The sequence below is a fragment of the Scleropages formosus genome, chromosome 7, assembly GCF_900964775.1.
Source record: "Scleropages formosus chromosome 7, fSclFor1.1, whole genome shotgun sequence".
Taxonomy (NCBI): domain Eukaryota; kingdom Metazoa; phylum Chordata; class Actinopteri; order Osteoglossiformes; family Osteoglossidae; genus Scleropages; species Scleropages formosus.
Genome location: NC_041812.1, coordinates 29,589,177 through 29,602,720, shown reverse-complemented (window position 1 = coordinate 29,602,720; position 13,544 = coordinate 29,589,177).

The window sequence follows — 13,544 nt, the reverse complement described above, 5'->3', positions numbered from 1 at the left end:
GGTCTCTATGGCAACAACACCGACAACAGATGCGGGAATACAGGAGTGCTAGGCACCGACACGTCGAGATGCACGTGCACAAAAGCAGGCTTATGCCTTTCATTTATGCTGTGCCACAATACCGGATGAGACCATTCTGCACACTTTATAGAGCTTATAAAGACTCTGTCCTTATCGCTCAGTAATGAAAGCACTCCACCAGAGACAGACAGCACAGTGTTCCAATTTTTCTTCAGTTCTTAAGTACCCTCATAAACTAATTCATTGCCTCGCTGGATGTCACTTCATTTTTTTCCTGTCTTAGAGATTAAAAGAAACCTAAAATTTACAGTGGGCCAACGCTATAAAAACTCTTTGGCTCGTGAACTGTGTGACAGCTTTACACACTGATGTGTATATTTAAATGTATCTGCTCAGCAGACACTTTTCTTCAAAGCAGTGTCCAGTTCGGGGACAAGACAGGTCCACATACTGTGACTGTTAGTGACCATAAGGCATGAGTATAACAATTTCTGCCAGTGATGCTCTTGCACTAACAGAAAGCAGGTCATCACTGCGTAAGGTAGAGCATACAAACCAGGCCATCAGAAATGAATAATCTGCTGTCCTTTTCCTTCAGCCTGTGTAGGCTCTGTCAATAAATGAGCACATCCTGCGAGGTTCAGCACCCTGTAAAAACGGTGCCGTTTCTCCGTGAAACCCTATTGATTGTGAGGCCAGAGCCACCAAATTGCACAACACACAAATTAGAACCTAACTCTATCCTTTACGATAAAGTCTTTTTACTCACATGCATCTCACTCTTTATTTACATGTTACTTCAATAAAAAATTCACACACACACACTGGCTGAAGCCGCTTGTTCCAAGTGGGTTCGCGGCAACACAGGGTGTAGGACTGGAGGGGGAGGGGACACACCCAGGGCGGGACACCAGTCCATCACAAGGCACCCCAAGCGGGAGTGGACCTCCAGACCCATTGGACAGCAAGCCCTGGCCAAACCCGCTGCACCACCATGCCACCCAGTCAATAAAAAATTGTGCTTCATTATTATTTATTTATTATTTTGTTATTTCTGGAACAATTAAATGCATTTGGGAGGGTGCAGTGGCACAGCAGGCTTTGCTGGGTCCTGCTCTCCGGTGGGTCTGGGGTGCAAGTCCTGCTTGGGGTGCCTTGTGGCAAACTGGCATCCCAGCCTGGGTGTGTCCCAACTCCATCCAACCTTGCCGGGTTGGGCTCTGGTTCTCTGGGACCGCGCTTGGAAGAAGCACTTTTAGACTGTGTGTGTGTGTGTGTGTGTGTGTGTGTGTGTGAGACATGCATTCATTAGGCCTGTGCAAATAATGACGTGCATAAGTGTTCTGTCTACATTCTGCATTCACATTTTGTCTACGCCTGTTAACTGCACCGTATAATTGCATTATCCAAATCCTTTCAAATGAAAACATCAATTTAAGTGCTTAAATTGCATTTCTAAAACGTGTTTTTTTAATTTACACTAAAAGGATTGTCTATAAACGGAGGTGTGTACTTTACATGCAATTAGTATTTCAAGAATCGTAATTAAAGACGTTACAGAAGTTTGCACAAGCTGCCAGAACAACTGCAATAAATAAAACAGCTGATGCGCCATTTGAAGTGGATGGAATGCATTAGGAGATGCATCATAAATATCAAAAATGAATGGAAATATGGGTAATGTGCTTCATTCTGAATTATGCTAAGATATCCTGCTTGGGTTTCCATGTAAGTACATTGACTTCCATCTGTTTTGTACAAGAAGGGGTGACGCAGGAGACAACATGTGATGTAAACCTTCCTGTTTCTGTACATAGCAACCAAACACTACTTAACAAGGTTATGCACCTGTTGCAGGGGTGTCCAGACTTTGTTTACACCAGGTTGTAGCTGCAGTCTGGCCTTTGATGGATCCATCCCACACACGGAAAATCAATAACCCAACAGCCTCTGCCCTGACATGAAACACTGTGGTCTTTGAAACACGATTAGATGGAGGAGATGCTGGAGCAAATCGAGTGTGCCTGGACCGGCTCGGTGCATAAACAGCCCTGACAAGTGCCCAGGTGACCGGCCGACACCAGGCCTGCAAATGACGATCATCACAACCACCCGACACGATGATCGCTCACATTTCAGTGCTGTGGAGCAGTCTAATCATTCATCTCCCATGGGTCCATAAGCATTTCGGAAGTAATTTTTAATACAGCCGAAGTCTCCAAGTGACACTGTGTCATGAAAGTGAGGCAAAACTAAAATTAAAGCTATTTATTCAAGTGGCAGGTTTCTGACCGCTACTTCCATCATTGATGGGTGCCTTTAATTTTCACTCTTACTGCCTGCCCTGGATCTGCCAATCCCCAAATCCCTCGTAGACGAAGCACCACAAATTTCCAAACGGCGCCACTGCAGAATCACATCACCAATCTCAGGGAGGACACTGCGTCTGAATGACCTGCCTTTGTGAGCGTTAGGGCACACGGCCTTCCTTTAAGCACCCTTTACACGTCACGCGGACGCCTGATCCCCGCAGCTTCCTCTCATCCCGTTACATAAGCCTCCTTCGGTGATCTCAACTGCACAGCCACCGTGACTCATGTCACTTTGCATTGCTAACCACGGCACTCATTGCGCAGGCTCTGCAGCACACCGGGGTTCCCAATCGGATGCTGCTGTGAAAATTCAAAATTCACAGGCGTGACTAAGGGCCGCGACCTCTGTTTACCCATAAATCTCATTAAAGCACCGATTGCAAATTAAGGATGTAATGCCAGTGTCAGCTCAATAAACTGGTGGAGGACATGTGTGAACAAGCAGCCTCATTTGTTTTTGCGGGTTGGAGTGGACTTTGAAAAAAAGTCATCATTTCCGGCAGAAGAAGCCATCTCTTCATTTCTTCTCTTCATCTCATCTCTTCTGTTTCAAAACGGATCTTGGTGACATTTTCAAGTCTTTGCTTCAAAATCGTTTACTATTCCTGGTGGGTTTAATAATATTATCCATCTCTCTATCCAACAATTTTCAATAACAGCTTGTCCTGGTCAGGGTCAAGGAGGTCCAGAGCCTATAATGGGAGCCCTTTGTAGAAGGCTGCTGGTAGTGTAGTGGTTTGATCTTTAGACCCAAAGATTGCAGGTTCAATTCTCCTCTCTGGTTGTACTAACCCTGGGCAAGGTACCTATCCTAAAAAATGCTCCAGTAGTATTAGCTAGCTGTATAAAGGGGTAAATAATTGTAGGTAAGTTAACATGTAAGTTGCTTTACAGAAAAGCATCAGGTAGATGAATAAATAAGAGACTGAGGGTGGTCCACTTTGGACACAATGCCTCACGCATTAGTCAATTTAGTGTCACCAATCCACCTGAACTGTATGTCTTTGGGCTGTGGAAAGAAACCAGAGTCCTTGGAACACAGGGAGAACACAGAGTCTCCTCCTCCCCTCAGATTCAAACCTATGCCCAAAGAGCTATTCACTGTGCTGCCCCTGTTACTGCTATTGTTGACTGCATTGGAGGCACAAATTCTACAGAATGTCTTTAAATGTCCTCTCATGAGTTGTGTCCCTGCTGTCTGGGACACCTGTGGTACTAAGATTCAGTTCCTAATGATAACTCACTTTAGCCCTATTTCCAAAAGAACACTTTAAATGTCTCAAAGTTCCATGTATCACTTATTCCTCTCTTATGATTGCAGATTTTCACACATAATAGCCGTAATCAATCAATATTCCCTGTGTTTTTAGTTTCCATGTTCCGCTGGATACCATATCTTCACAGGCTTTCACCCAGCTGAGTGTAAAAGTGGAAAAGGATACCCTACCAGAGCGAGCAAATGTGGGTCATGCGCATAAGAAACGGCTTTTGGAATTAGATGCTGCCGATGCAAATGTCAGAAGCCGCAGTGACAAACTTGCGCTGACAGACAGCTGTACTGTGAAAGAGCTAAGAGGCGGAAAACACAGCATGCCACCGGTTTCAGGTGCACACAAAAAGTCTCCAATCCAACCCCGGGACATGAAAGGTTGTTATGCCTTAATGTGTCTGATATAGAACAAATCCTGGAATATTGTTGCGTGACAACAGGTATAATATTATCAAGATCTGCAGTTAACAGACAGTTTTATGAAATGTAACCTGTATTTACATTCATCCATTACGATCAAGTAAGCTCCCATAATGGTTATTTTATCATTTGCAAACAGTTTATTCTAATGAATTACAAAATGCGAGGAGCGGGGAAGTCAGAATGCGACGGAAAATATTTTCACGTTTATTCTGCCAGATTCATCCACATATTTCAGTATTTGATGAGGTACAGCCTATAGCCACTGAGTGGGACTGTGAGAAATTAAATATGGTGTCCCCTTGGATTTCTAGAAATGTGTGAGCGGTATTTCGGTCTGATGGTCAAAATCATTTTCAGAGCCTGTGGCATAAATCAGTTGTGGTAAAGTTACAAAACAGCTAATATATTTAAACTACTCTTGTAGGAGATGGAAACATCCTGTAACTCCTACCACAGACTCAGAATGCAGTCATATCAGGAAGAAACCGCTTTTATTCCTTTTTGGAAAAAAAAAAAAAAAAATCAAATGTATTTCTTAGTAAGGTCACCCAGCTTTGTGTTTTTATTGTCTCATTTCTCACTTATTTAACTGTCTTTGCTGTATTTAGCTGTGTGTGTTTCTCTATATATTACTTGCTATTATTATCTCTGTGAAGGCTTGTTAATGCCTGTATCATTTTAACACTCTCTAACTTTTTTCACATGTGATGTGAGAAAGTGTAAATAAAGTTAATAATGACTTACAGTTTCCCGATAAGCAGCAACAAATAAGTGAGCTAACCGGTGGCCGGGAGTGGATCAGGGAGGTGTCTGGTCACTCGACCTCAACAGCCAGGAATATTCATAGGGCCGTCCTGAGTGTAAGTCTCCGGAATCTGTGTCCTTTGCGAGACACTCGTGAGTTTGGCAAAGTTCACGTTCCCTTAAGAAGCATTTCATACAGTATGTCTATGTGATGGGTCACAGATTCATAGGCGTACAGTAAATGACACGCCGCTGAGAATCAACTCTTACATGTCACAGGTCCTCAAGCATCTCAGTAGATGCCTCGATGTGCCCACAGTGTGTCACACACAACATGCTGTTTGTGCGGGACTAAAGCGGTGTGTTTGGGCGCTGTTCGCGGTGCTGAAATGATCAGGTGTCCATGTCACGCAGAGTACTGTACTGTACTGCACTGTAAATGCACACTGTAGCACTACTGTACTGTACACTCACTCATTCATTCAGAAAGGTGTCCTTGACAGCAGTCACGGTGCGCGTCTCTCTTACACAAACTGCAAAGTCAGCGTGTTACACCAAGGGCTCGGAAAGGACGCGCGGAGCAACGCACGCACCCTCACCCCCAACCGCCCCCCCCCCTCCGAAGATGAGGTTGTTTTCCCAGGAAAACGCGCGAGGTGCACGACAGGGTGGCGATCCGACTCCCGCCTCACCTGTAGGACACCTGCTTCCTGATGGCCAGGTGAAGGAACTCATCCTCCAGGCGGCCGCTCGCCTCCGCGGCCGCGCACCTGCCGTCCGCGCGCACCTGGCGCGCCGCTCCACGTGCAGCCCCCTCCTGCAGGAACACGTCCTCCTCCTCGCTCAGCTCCTGCAGGGTCGGCGGGAGCGCGGAGCCCGCGGCGGCGGCGGCGGCAGGACGGGATGCCGGACGGCGTGGACAAGCCGAAGTGTCCGCCGCGATCGCGACGATGTGGCCCGCCGCCTCGGCCATGGTCCGCTCGGAAGTAGGGCAGAGAGGGGACGGAAAGTGCGCTCGGTTTTATGTAACAGCCTGGACGGGTCCTTATTCCCTCATTCGCAGCTCAGCACAGGTGCCGTTGAGCCATGAAGAAGCCGCGATCGCGCTGGAGACGCTCCCGTTGCGCCGGTTACGAGCGAATGCCCCGATTTTACGCACGGAGGGCTGGGAGCGCGGTGGCGGCGGCGGCGAATCGGCGCGCTCCGTGCGCGCGCTGTCAGGTGACTCCACCTTCAACCCGCGCGAGTCGCTCCGACGCGCACGTTAAACACGAAGCCGAAAGTGCCGTGCGCGGTGCGCGCGGCGGCTCTCGAGCTGAATTCGGCGCGAGCGCATCCCGCGCGCATTCGGTGATTCAGTGATTCAGTGCGCCTTGCGCGGCTTCGCACACTGACGCTTGAGCATTTTGTCCAGGTTGAGTCCCGCGTTCGTACCTGTATAGATGGAAAGATGGAACGCAAAGAAACATTCCCTCAAGTGGGTTTTATTCACGTCACTCCTTTATTTTTGAAGCACAGAGTATACGCGCGCTGTGCATTTCTGCCTGCTTTCGGAGCTTTTCGAAAACAAAAAAATCATAGCATCCTGAAGATCAGGCTGCCAACCTTCATCCTAAATCGAACCTACATTGAGCCCAAAAAAACTATTATTAGATTTTCTGAAGCGCACTGGCTGCTGGGGACAGAGAAAAGCGCGCAGGTGTAACAGATGAGAACTGTGACAAGTGACGGTATAAAAACGAGCTAAAATGTTCTTTGCTTCCTTTATTTCCTACTGTGTTCTCTATTTCCCTGCATCAGCCTGCATGTACTTTCTTTCACTTCAAAAAGTTTTGTCAGTGGATTGCAATCATTGTTTTCCACACACACACATTATAAAACATTGCATATGCGTCTACATGCTCTAGTGTATGTGTATATTATAGTTACAATATAACTATTGTCTCCCTCTCCTAATATCACATTTTACCAAAATTGCAAGAAAGCAAGGATTGTTGTCCATCTCAGCATCGTGCCTCTGCCGCAAGTCTGTGATCAGCATCCATCCATCCGTGTGTATCTCTGCGCTGTGATCCCCCATTCCCACGTAACGCCACATTCATCAGAACCTTTTGCTTTGGAAAACATTGCTGCCTAGATGCTTTTGCAGTCAGGAATAAGCTGACTAGACACTGCTTAGTGTGTGTTGTTAAAGAGCAGGTCCGGACCCCCTCCCCCAACCGCATTCCCTGCTCGTCTGCCTCGTGTGTCCCCTGCAGTGGGTCTATCAGCTTCCAAATGGGATCATGTGGGTGGAGAGGCCTGTTTGGAGCCGAAGCACTCGTGCTTTCTGTCACACTCTGTCGGAAAGTAGGTTAGCTCTTTTTTCCAATCTATTCCACGTGTTAGTGAAGCCTATGTGTCCTATGTGTGTTGAGCTGATTAATTGCTAATGGCTGTGACCCCCTTCGACCCTCTGGTAGAATGGTGTAAAACAACATGGGCGACCCTCGTTTGCAATTACGAATGTGGTTTGTTTTGAGGAAACTGCATGTTTTAGGGAGCTAAAATTTGCTGGAATGCTGCACAATGTTACTGTCTGCCAAAGCTGGGACTGTTTTGCTTTGCTATGGGTGATTTCAAAATAGCAATCTTTTTTCCAAACTGCGCATCTTGGTGCACATTTTTGGGCACATTAGTGCATTTGAAGCGGGGGAATGCTATGAAGTACCAGTCTCTGGAGATGATGAGTCAGTCTCTGTGATGAGTTTCAGAGAGGGTTAGGAGTAGAATACAGGGCTCGGCACTACGGCAGCGGATAAATGAGTGCTCACATGGGAATAGGGAGGATGAGCACCTTCTGAGAATATAGCCTCCCTTAAAATCAGAATAGACCAGTTACATCACATTTATTGCAGAAGCATCACTGCAAAAGCCTATTGTGCACCCAAGCAATGGACGCCAGAAATATAAAATTGTGAATATCGAAGCCATTCACACTACAATAATCATCACTCTCACTCTACAGTGTGGATGAGTGCACTGGAAGAAGGTTTCTGGAAGATGTACCGCTGATCCCAGACAGATTGTGAGGTAAAGCAATGCCATCGGTGCTGCTAAATTTCTATGAACGGGAAAAATTTGGATCTTTCAATAGTGTTCACAAGGGCCAGGTTGTAATGATGGAAAAGTATATGCAGTTTGTGTTATAATACGGATTCAAACAAGTTTATACATATTGTATATGTAGTCGATCCCCGAGTTACGGTGGTCCGATTTAAGATTTTTCGACCTTACGATTGTGCGACAGCGATGCGCATTCAGTTGGAACCATACTTTAAATTTTGATTTTTTTTCCCAGGCAAGCGATATGGGGTACGATAGTCTCTCGTGATGCTGGGCAGCAGCAGCAATCCGCATCTCCCAGTCTGCCATGCAGTCTCTAGTGTATAAAAATAATGTACAAAATATTAAACTCATGTCTAAATCTTAAATCTTAAAATAAACTTATAAAATGATTATGAGTTGCACCCCTGCATCTAGTTACCTACTTGGTTTAACCAACTGAGGTTCACTTATTTTTGCACCTGCACTACCTTTGTTTTTCTACTACACACGATTTGCTTTAAACCAATATATGGAACTGGTAATTAAACACCTATTATGTCAGATGACAAAGGCTGGTTCTCATTAAATAATGAGGTTAATGAGATGAAGGGACAGAAGGTTCACATTTTTTTGATATAATATTTTGTGTGTGTGTGTTGCATGTAGGTTCATATACAGACATACATATTTGTATTCCAGTAAGAAGGGCAACTCGTCATAAGATTTGTTTGGAAAAATAAATCTGGCTTTAAACCTGAGTTCCAGTAGAAATTTAAGTTCAGTTAAACATTCAACTATCATTCTGGCCATGCAATTAAATTTCCTTTCTAATAATGTTGCCTACACCTCTGAAGTTTTCAGTATAATTTAGACTACCCACATCATTAATACGGGTCTGTTGGAAATCTGTCCTATACTGTACATTGGCAAGTGCGAGCCTGAGTAAAAACACACTTGAGCAGTCTCTTGGGTCTGAGGACCTCTGACGCTCTTAGAGGAATACTTATACATTCGCACTAAACCCAGTTACTTATTCAGTTCTTTCACTTTCTCACTTATTATCTGCATTTGCATTTTCAAACGAATATCTGGCAAACAGAGCTGGTGCCAGTAGCCGTGGCAGGAGAGAGAATGAACGTTTTGTACTCTGTGCAGTGAGAAGTCACAAAACTGGGAGACTCGCTGGTCCAGCGCGCACAAGTGTTCCTGCTTGTATAACCTTTCTCACTTCTATTTGCAGTTCTCGAATGAAAAGATGCTCTCCTTCCCTTCCAGGTACCCAGGGACTGAACTGTGTTCATAATACTCAAAGACAAGGAGATTAAATGAACGGCTGAGACGGCATGTAACAAATACGCAGCTCCCGCCTAAATAAGAGGCAGTGATGCTGAGAAATCAATGTGTAAAAATCAGTGCTGACCCCGAATCAGTGGTGACCGGTGGACGTGGACGAGTAGCTATTATCTGCAGGGATGTTTTGAAATGTGCCCAGAAATGACATGTGGAGGTGAGGATATGAGGGTCGTCTCTGACAAGGAAGATGGATCTGAGTCAGAATGGACTGAACACTTCATATTTCACCTCCAGCGGCAACACCAAACAGAGGACCGTGGGTATCTATTTGCATGCAAAAAAGGACGAATCTGTCCCACAGTGTCAGTTACATTCTTTCGCTAGATGGACCCGAGGCTGTGATTACATCTTTCTGCCAGGTCATTTGTGCAGTCGTGGCCGTTCGACAGCATCAGCGGCAGGTATCGCTCGTCATCGTGAGAGACTCTTCCACCGAAACCCGAGACCAAATCCATGAGGAATCGCATCCAGCTGGGAACGGTGGCACTTCTGAAGAGCACAGACTCCAGGGCGCTAAGATCTGACATGAAAATAAGCTGATGAGCTGCTTTTTCTTTGTGAAGCTTACTGTAGCTTTCCATATTCAGATAGTTCACTGCAGGAGTGAATAGCTATCCACTGTCACAGTACCTTCACAGAGTACTGCCTGCATTTGGGATATTTAAAGTTTTCGACCGTGTGCACATGTGTTCTCCTTCTCAAAGTGATCGATCTATCCACGTGAGACTAACATCCTGTTGGATGGCTTTGGGGAAAAAAGACACTTTTTGCCCCAGCCATTGCCCTTTGGAGGTTGTGAAGGATAAATTTAATGTCAGCGTTGTACACCACTTGATGTAAATATAAAGCAGTCACCCTTAAGGACTGAAAAGTGGAGCATATGCTTCTGCAGGATGAGCATCTGATGAAGAAAGGACCGATTTGGAGGTAGGGACTTATGAAGTCTGATTATGCAGGACTGTCCATAAGAGACCATCTTTTTGTGGTGTATCTCTTGTCAAGTGGCAGCTTCCAAGGATGAATAAATAAGGATGAGTGGTTCAAGATGAAGGTCCTCACACCAAAGAAAGCTGAACACATGGACATGGAGAACAGGGAGAGCATTCTTTGGCGAAAGTTATCACATTTCTGAGCTTTATCCACGAGCACCCCCTTGTGGGAATCCTCAGGATTCTTCTGTTCATTGGCCTGCACTAGTGACCAATGGAGAGAGATGAAAGCTGAAGGCCTAGTTTCCATTAGCTCGTATTCTTGCCTGGTCAGAGCAAAATCTCTATGTATCTTTGCAGTCCTGGATGATTTTGGAATGTGATTCCGATAATGCCGCCCGCGTGCGTACGTGGGTGTATCCTGGACCACGGTGTGCAAAGAGAACACCCCGTTCCTACTCATGTTCATATTCTAGGCAGTGGCCTTCGTACAGCAGACTATGAAAATCAGACCATCAATATTGAAAGCAAAGTAAGAGGTGTGACAAAGAGAAAGGCTGAGAGTTGAAGGACTCTGCAGTGACTCTGGGAGAATATTTCAGAAATACATACAAGATTTTCCGCTAACATGCACTGGACTGACGCCCCATCCATGGTGCCCCCCCTCAGCCTTGCGCCCAGTGCTCTTGATGTAGGCTCAGGATAAGCGTTTATTGAACTTGTATGGGTGGACCGATTCATTCATGACTTTTCCATTCTCTGTTAAGGCTTTCATTTTTAAATGGTTTGTTCTCTGCGCTGATGCTGCGACGGAACTTTGTTTGCTTTGTCGTTTTTATATAGCACCTTTCTGTTGTCAGTTTTACATTTTTGCAGAGCTGTTTTTGATGGAGGGGACATGGTGGCATGGTGGGCTTGGCCAGGTCCTGCTGTCCTCTGGTGGGTCTGGGGTTCGAGTCCTGCTTGGGGTGCCTTGCGATAGACTGGCATCCCGTCCTGGGTGTGTCCCCTCCCCCTTCAGCCTTACGCCCTGTGTTGCTGGGTTAGGCTCCAGCTCCCCGCGACCCCGTATGGGACAAGCGGTTCGGACGATGTGTGTGTGTGTGTGTGTGTGTGTGTGAAATGAACACTCAAATGATTGTATGGAAATTGTGTTTGAAAGTTCCTGGGAAAGACTGGTCAAATGTGAATATTTACAATTCAAAAACTTTCCAGTTGTGGCTTTATAAACACTTGAAAGAGTACAGTGTGGATTATTATTAATACTGGTCATAACTTACATTTATTTACCTGACAACTGTCTCCAAAGCAACTTACAATTTAAAACTACCAACAATAATTTTACCTGTTTGTTACTTTATTTAGCGGCCGCTTTTCTCCAAAGGGAATTCCAATGAACTCTGTGTAGTGTTATCAGCCCACACACCTTATTCACCGCGGCGACTTACACTGCTAGATACACTACTTACACTGGGTCACTCATCCATACATCAGCAAAACACACTCTCTCTGTCACTCACACACTGTGGGGAAACCTGAACAGCATGTCTTTGGAGGGTGGGAGGAAACCAGAGCACCCAGAGGAACACCATGCAGACACGGGGAGAACACGCAAACTCCACACAGACCGAGCGGGGCTCAAACCCACGCCCTCTTGCACCGCGCCGGTGAGACAGCAGCGCTACTCGCTTTGTCATCATGCCACCCCATACTCATTTACAAAGGTAGATCACTTTACTGGAGCAATTCATGGTAAGTACCTTGCTCAGGGATACTACAGCAGTAGACAGGATTTCAACCTGTAAGATTCAGATTCAAGGAAATTCAGTAGCTCTATTCACTATATCATCACCTGCACAATTTCATACATTCCTGCATGATCTAATGGTTAAGATGCAGAAGCTGTTCAAATGTAATGAGTAAAGAAAGCATAGCTGGATTTGTGATGCCTTGTCAGAAGTTTGTTTTATCCAATGCTGTGAAGACGTACCAATGGTTTTATGTTATATTGCTTCCACAACAAAATCAAAAGGTTAACCTGCTTTCACCGCAAATTCCATTCACGCAGCTGCAAGAAAAATTAAAGACAGACAACGGAGTGCTGATGCAATTTTTTATATTCTGCTTCATGCTACTTCTACATAAAAGATAGAAAATGGACAGAAGGTCGACATTCTCATCCCTCGCACTTAAACACATGCACTTTGATGTACAGGAACAGTAATGTAAGGTAAATAATAGGAAATCGCTTCCAAAAGGAACATGAAAAACTAAAATACATTTTCAATATAAAAATACATCCCCTATTTACAGTATACATTTTATCTGTGATGCGCACAAAGGCAATGAAGCACAAAAGCAACAGGAGAACCCAGATGTGTTCCAAGGAAGCAGTGGCACAATGCAATGTGAAATTGTGTGACAAGGCAAGGCAGTAAGTGGATCTGGTTTGTAACCCTTGGTTCATACATTTCTGTAGGACTCTTGCATGAAATTGACATATCAAGTGTACGTAATTATCGTTAACCTCCGTTTTAGAGGCTACACATTTTCCTTTTATCGCCTCATCGAAGCATCTGCCCCCTCCCTCCCCATCTTTCTTTATGAGAAAACTGTGTGCCTAATATCTGATTCCCAGCAATTTTGTATGATGGTGTCACTTTTAGATGAGTCAATACAAATGTGTCTCTTCTACACTATATTTCAGCTATTTTTTTTTTTTTTTACATTTATTCATTTAGCTGATGCTTTTCTCCAAAGCAACTTGCAATATTGAGGCTATAATTATCTACCCATTTATACAGCCAGGTAATTTTTACTGGAGCCATTCAGAGGAAGTACCTTGCTCAAGGGTACTACAGCAAGAGATCAGGCTTGAACCTGTGCTTTTTGGGTCCAAAGGCAGCTGCCCCTATTATTTTATTATTCGTTATTTAGCTGACACCTTTGTCTAAGTCAAATTATTTATGTCCTACCTTATTTTTTTACATTTACTTTAGTGGTGTCCTTTTGCCGATGGGTCACATTCAAATCCCTACAGTCTCACAGAAAGTGGTACTATTTTGAATAATAAGAAACCTACATCCAGAAAAAATCAAAGCAAAACTGCACTGAAACATATAGAGAAAGGCATTAAGAATAATCCATTTACATACTAAAAAGATGTAAAGGCACAATAGAAAGGGATCTGCTTTTTGAACGAATCTGGTCTTCTCACTTCCAGCGGCTGTGGCTCGCGATCCTCGTCGAGTTTGAAGTCCTCGGTGTCGTCTGCGAGAATACGACAGCCTGTCGCGCAGAACTTCCGGAACGGTCCGAGGTATCAGAAGCGCGCAGCACAAAAAG